Raw genomic sequence first — 6273 nt, forward strand, 5'->3', positions numbered from 1 at the left:
TCATGAGCATGGACCGAAAGATTTATCAGAAATTTAAATAATATGAAAACCGTGTTGTACGACCAATTTAAAACTAGTATTTCATGATTAACTGAGCCATCATATTATCTTGCATACAGAATAATATTTTTTTTGCATATAATAGTTACAACCTAGACAGTATTTGGACATGTAAGAAAAACGTATATAACAGCGATGGGCAAAATTGTGACTTTACGATACCAGTTATTTCTACGACTGCTTGATTTCGATAACGGCGATTTTTGTTGCAGTTTCTCACAGTTTAAAAGAGTATTCATGCCTTCACAACTTTTATCGCTCCACACTCACCAACGCTAAAATAGGGTTTCTGCGAGTTCTAAAATCTACGAGTAGCTCCATAGAGGTTACACTGTGGTTAGTCATAACGACAAACTAATAGGTACTCGCAAGTATACCTTGTAGCTGGTATTTCTGGCCAATTGTAGTGAGGTGAGTGAGTGTCTGTGTGTGTGTCTGGTAACTGGTATTTCTGGCAGAGTGGAGTGAAGTTTGTGTGTGTGTTTGTGTGTGTGTGTGTGTGTGTGTGTGTGTGTTCGTGTTTTCGCGCGTGTGTGTCAGGGAGCGAGCGTCGGTACAACTAAAGTTCTACGTTCTCACCTGTAACGCAGGAAAACTGAGTATTTGAACATTGTGTCATTGAAGCCATTAAGTGATTGGCAACGGATGAGAAATTTAAGTTGTGCTTCGGTACTTCAGCAGGTAGAGGAATAGCCTTCGAATAGCATACTCCACTGGCTCAAGTCTCGGTCCAGCCCACAGTTTCAGTTTGCGGAAAGTTTCAAATGTGAGTTGTGAAAATTCCATGCTCCCTTGTCAAAGCTGTCTCACACTTCTAAATTTTTCTGCAAATTAGTTGTTAATAAATATTGGTAATGGTTTTAAGGCTGATGATATGCAAGTGAAAAGAGTGGATGTACCGAACTTTCAATTAAAGGTTGGCACTGGGAATAATTTTGGGCCAATACTTGAAGATACACATGAAACCTTAACTGCGTATTGTTGTTTTGAAAACAATATCCAGCTTGTATGATTAAATGATGATGGCGTCCTCTTGGGGAAAATATTCCGGAGGTAAAATGGTCCCTCATTCGTAACTCCGGGCGGGGACTACTCAAGAGGATGTCGTTATCAGGAGAAAGAAAACTGGCGTTCTACTGATCGGAGCGTGGAATGTCAGATCCCTTAATCGGGCAGGTAGGTTAGAAAATTTAAAAAGAGACATGGATAGGTTAAAGTTAGTTATAGTGGGAATTTGTGAAGTTCGGTGGCAGGAGGAACAAGACTTCCGGTCAGGTGACTACAGGGTTATAAACACAAAATCAAATAGGGGTAATGCAGGAGTAGGTTTAATAATGAATAGGAAAATATGAATGCTGGTAAGCTACGACAAACAGCATAGTGGAAGCTTTATTGTGGCCAAGATAGATACGAAGCCCACACCAACTATAGTAGTACAAGTTTATATGCCAACTAGCTCTGCAGATGACGAAGAAATTGAAGAAATGTATGATGAAATAAAAGAAATTATTCAGGTAGTGAAGGGAGACGAAAATTTAATAGTCATGGGTGACTGGAATTCGAGAGTAGGAAAAGGCAGAGAAGAAAACGTAGTAGGTGAATATGGATTTGGGCTAAGAAATGAAAGAGGAAGCCGCCTGGTAGAATTTTTCACAGAGCACAACTTAATCATAGCTAACACTTGGTTCAAGAATCATAAAAGAAGGCCGTATACATGGAAGAAGCCTGGAGATACTGACAGGTTACAGGTACATTGTATAATGGTAAGACAGAGATTTAAGAACCACGATTTAAATTCTAAGACATTTTCAGGGGCAGATGTGGACTCTGACCACAATCTATTGGTTATGACCTATAGATTAAAACTGAAGAAACTGCAAAAAGGAGGGACTTTAAGGAGATGGGACCGGGATAACCTGAGAGAACCAGAGGTTGTACAAAGTTTCAGGGAGAGCATAAGGGAACAATTGACAGGAGTGGGGGAAAGAAATACAGTAGAAGAAGAATGGGTAGATTTGAGGGATGAAATAGTGACGGCAGCAGAGGATCAAGTATGTAAAAAGACGAGGGCTAGTAGAACGGAAGATATATTGAATTTAATTGATGAAGGGAGAAAATAAAAAATTCCGTAAATGAAGCAGGCAAAAAAGGAGTACAATCGTCTCAAAAATGAGATCGACAGGAAGTGCAAATTGGCTAAGCAGGGATGGCTAGAGGACAAATGTAAGGATATAGAGGCTTATCTCACTAGGGGTAAGATAGATACTGCCTACAAGAAAATTAAAGAGACCTTTGGAGAAAAGAGACCCACTTGTATGAACATCAAGAGCTCAGATGGAAACCCAGTTCTAAGCAAAGAAGGGAAAGCAGAAAGGTGGAAGGAGTACATAGAGGGTCTATACAAGGGCGATATACTTGAGGGCAATGTTATGGAAACGGAAGAGAGTGTAAATGAAGATGAAATGGGAGTTACGATACTTCGTGAAGAATTTGACGGAGCACTGAAAGACCTGAGTCGAAGCAAGGCCCCCGGAGTAGACAACATTCCATTGGAAATACTGACCGCCTTGGGAGAGCCAGTCCTGACAAAACTCTACCATCTGGTAAGCAAGATGAATGAAACAGGCGAAATACCCTCAGACTTCAGGAAGAATATAATAATTCCAATCCCAAAGAAAGCAGGTGTTGACAGATGTGAAAATTTCCGAATTAGCAGTTTAATAAGTCACAGCTGCAAAATACTAACGCGAATTCTTTACAGACGAATGGAAAAACTGGTAGAAGCCGACCTCGGGGAAGATCAGTTTGGATCCCGTTGAAATGTTGGATCACGTGAGGCAATGCTGACATTACGACGTATCTTAGAAGCTAGATTAAGGAAAGGCAAACCTACGTTTATAACATTTGTAGACTTAGAGAAAGCTTTTGACAATGTTGACTGGAATACTCTCTTTCAAATTCTGAAGGTGGCAGTGGTAAAATACAGGGAGCGAAAGGCTATTTACAATTTGTACAGAAACCAGATGGCAGTTATAAGAGTCGAGGGACATGAAAGGGATGCAGTGGTTGGGAAGGGAGTGAGACAGGGCTGTAGCCTCTCCCCGATGCTATTCAATCTGTATATTGAGCAATTAGTGAAGGAAACAAAAGAAAAATTCGGAGTTGGTATCAAAATCCGTGGAGAAGAAATAAAAACTTTGAGGTTCGCCGATGACATTGTAATTATGTCGGAGACAGCAAAGGACTTGGAAGATCAGTTGAACGGAATGGACAGTGTCTTCAAAGGAGGATATAAGATGAACATCAACAAAAGCAAAACTAGGAAAATGGAATGTAGTCGAATTAAGTCGAGTGATGCTGAGGGAATTAGATTAGAAAATGAGACACTTAAAGTAGTAAAGGAGTTTTGCTATTTGGGGAGTAAAATAATTGATGATGGTCGAAGTAGAGAGGATATAAAATGTAGACTGGCAATGGCAAGGAAAGCGTTTCTGAAGAAGAGAAATTTGTTAACATCGAGTATAGGTTTAAGTGTCAGGAAGTCATTTCTGAAAGTATTTGTATGGAGTGTAGCCATGTATGGAAGTGAAACATGGACGATAAATAGTTTGGACAAGAAGAGAATAGAAGCTTTCTAAATGTGGTGCTGCAGAAGAATGTTTAAGATAAGATGGGTAGATCACATAAGGTATTGAATAGGATTGGGGAGAAGAGAAGTTTGTGGCACAACTTGACCAGAAGAAGGGATCGATTCGTAGAACATGTTCTGAGGCATCAAGGGATCACCAATTTGGTATTGGAGGGCAGCGCGGAGGGTAAAAATCGTAGAAGGAGACCAAGAGATGAGTACACTAAGCAGATTCAGAAGGATGTAGGTTGCAGTAGGTACTGGGAGATGAAGAAGCTTGCACAGGATAGAGTAGCATGGAGAGCTGCATAAAACCAGTCTCAGGGCTGAAGACCACAACAACAAACAACATCCAGCTTGTGAATATACTACTCTTAAACTTTTGATAAACGTTATGTTTTGGACATTTTACTCATCCCCTCCTTGCATTTTTTTAAATTTATTTTTAGAAGAAGAGAGATGGAGTCGCTCCATGCCCACACCGGCATGATGTCATCACAAAAGGTCCACTGCCGTATCTGCGTTGAGGGTTAATTTTCACTAAAGTGAGGTCTCGCAGGACGTGGGTACTGTCGTGTTTGCCTACGTCTGGTTAAGGTTAACCATTAATACGTGCTCATCTGGAGATACATTCGGTCGAAATCTGAACCAACGGTAGCAGTTTGAAGGGCAGAGCGGTAAAAACTGCCAAGGCAAGAGCCAAGGGTTGTAAGAGCAGTAGCAGTGTCCTTGCTGCCTGCAGCATGTCATGCAATAGTAGGATTAGTTAGTAGTTGGTATCATCCAGGTCGATACCTTTGACGTTGTGCGATGGTGTTACTCAGCGGCTCCTGTTCGGTGTCGGTGTTGGCTTCTCGGTCAGTGTCAGCATTCCTGTAACAGCTAGGTTCATCATCGTTTTGTGTCCGATTGGTCATATATCTATTTCACAGTACAGGGTAGTGTTGGCGGTTTGTTTGTGCGTTAGTGTACGAGCTTGTCAGTTTCCCTGCTGTAGCCTGCTGGTTGGCTTTAATAGCAGCTGGCATATCGAGTCAGTGTTGCTGATTTGCAGAGGCTAGCCGATATCGTCGCTTGTCCATGTATGTCAGCTTGCCATAGGTGTAATGCCTTGGATAACAAACGCCTTCGCCGCTTATGCTTATGCTCATACACTCACATCTCACGAACAGATGTTTCAATACTGACGCGCGGGGCAAACAATTGACACAACACGGTACCAAGCTGAAGTACCCCAGGGAAGCATCCTGTTCAAATGGTTAAAATAGCTCTGAGTGCTACGGGACTTGACATTTGAGTCCCCTAGACTTGGAACTACTTAAACCTAACTAACCTAAAGACATTACACACATCCATGCCCGAGGCAGGATTCCAACCTGCGACGGTAGCAGCAGCTCGATTCCGGACTGAAGCGCCTAGAACCGCTCGGCAACAGCGGCCGGGCAGGACGATGTACGAACGTCGTTTAACACATGGAGCACGACATTAAACGTTAACAGTAACTTTTAGTTCATACTTACTACTTGTAGTTCTGATTCGTTACTGAAATCGCAGCCAGAGACGATAGCGCGACATCAGTCTCTTAGAAATAAGTACGAATTTCTGCCAACAGGCTGCACACGGGGTTGAATGTTAAATGCTACTTTTAGTTGCTATTTGCAACCTGTAACTTCTAATTGTGAATGGAAAGCTGTTATGGTGAGAATTGTGAATTCTCAATATCCAGCATTTGTAAGAGGCACATTAAAGTGAACTTTTACAAAATAATTGGATGGTTAAAAAATAATTCTACATAGAGATAATAGTGTATATCATATAAAAAGTATATCCGTTTGAGGACTGTGTGATCACGCAAGCCATTAAAATCCTCTGGGATGGTGGGTCAAACATGTTAAACTCAGTTTAATTAACGCCCTTGTACTCATAACAAGAGAAAGGTTACTACACACTTGTTAACAAGTAACTGATTAAAATGGACGTAGACATTGTGCTTTTCAGTGAACCCATTCTGCTCCCTCACAATGTCTAATGACTACTGAGGTCGCTGATACGGAGTACCTGGCAGTAGGTGGCAGAACAATGAATCGGATATGAAAAACGTATGTATTTGGCGGTGTCTGGATACTTTCGATCGCATAGTGTACTTTGTAAATGATCGAACAACCGTTACGTAGACTCGTTGTGGACGCTAGAAGGCACATCGGATCGTGGTGAGGACTCAGGCGGAAGTGCACTACTGCAATCTAGGGTAGCTACTCCGAAGCTGAACTATTCCAACTGGTGATGGGTCCCTGACCCTACCTTATAGCTCTACCTCTTTCACCCACTCAAATCGTAGGAATGAGAAGGAGCAGAAAGATATTCTTGTGTGGTTTTAGAGAGTACGTGTTCACTATCGAGTTTCGCTAAGGGGTAACTCCCTCACTTACATTCGCCATTACAAGTGCCCTTTGCTCTTCTAAGCTGTTGAGTGCAATATGCAATATGATATAGTAGGCAACTCAAAAGTCAGCCAAACCTATTACTTGTACTGTTAGCAGTACTTAATGAATGTCCTCTGATTCTCTCTCTCTCTCTCTCTTTCT

This window comes from Schistocerca piceifrons, chromosome 4, assembly GCF_021461385.2.
Source record: "Schistocerca piceifrons isolate TAMUIC-IGC-003096 chromosome 4, iqSchPice1.1, whole genome shotgun sequence".
In the NCBI taxonomy this organism is placed as follows: domain Eukaryota; kingdom Metazoa; phylum Arthropoda; class Insecta; order Orthoptera; family Acrididae; genus Schistocerca; species Schistocerca piceifrons.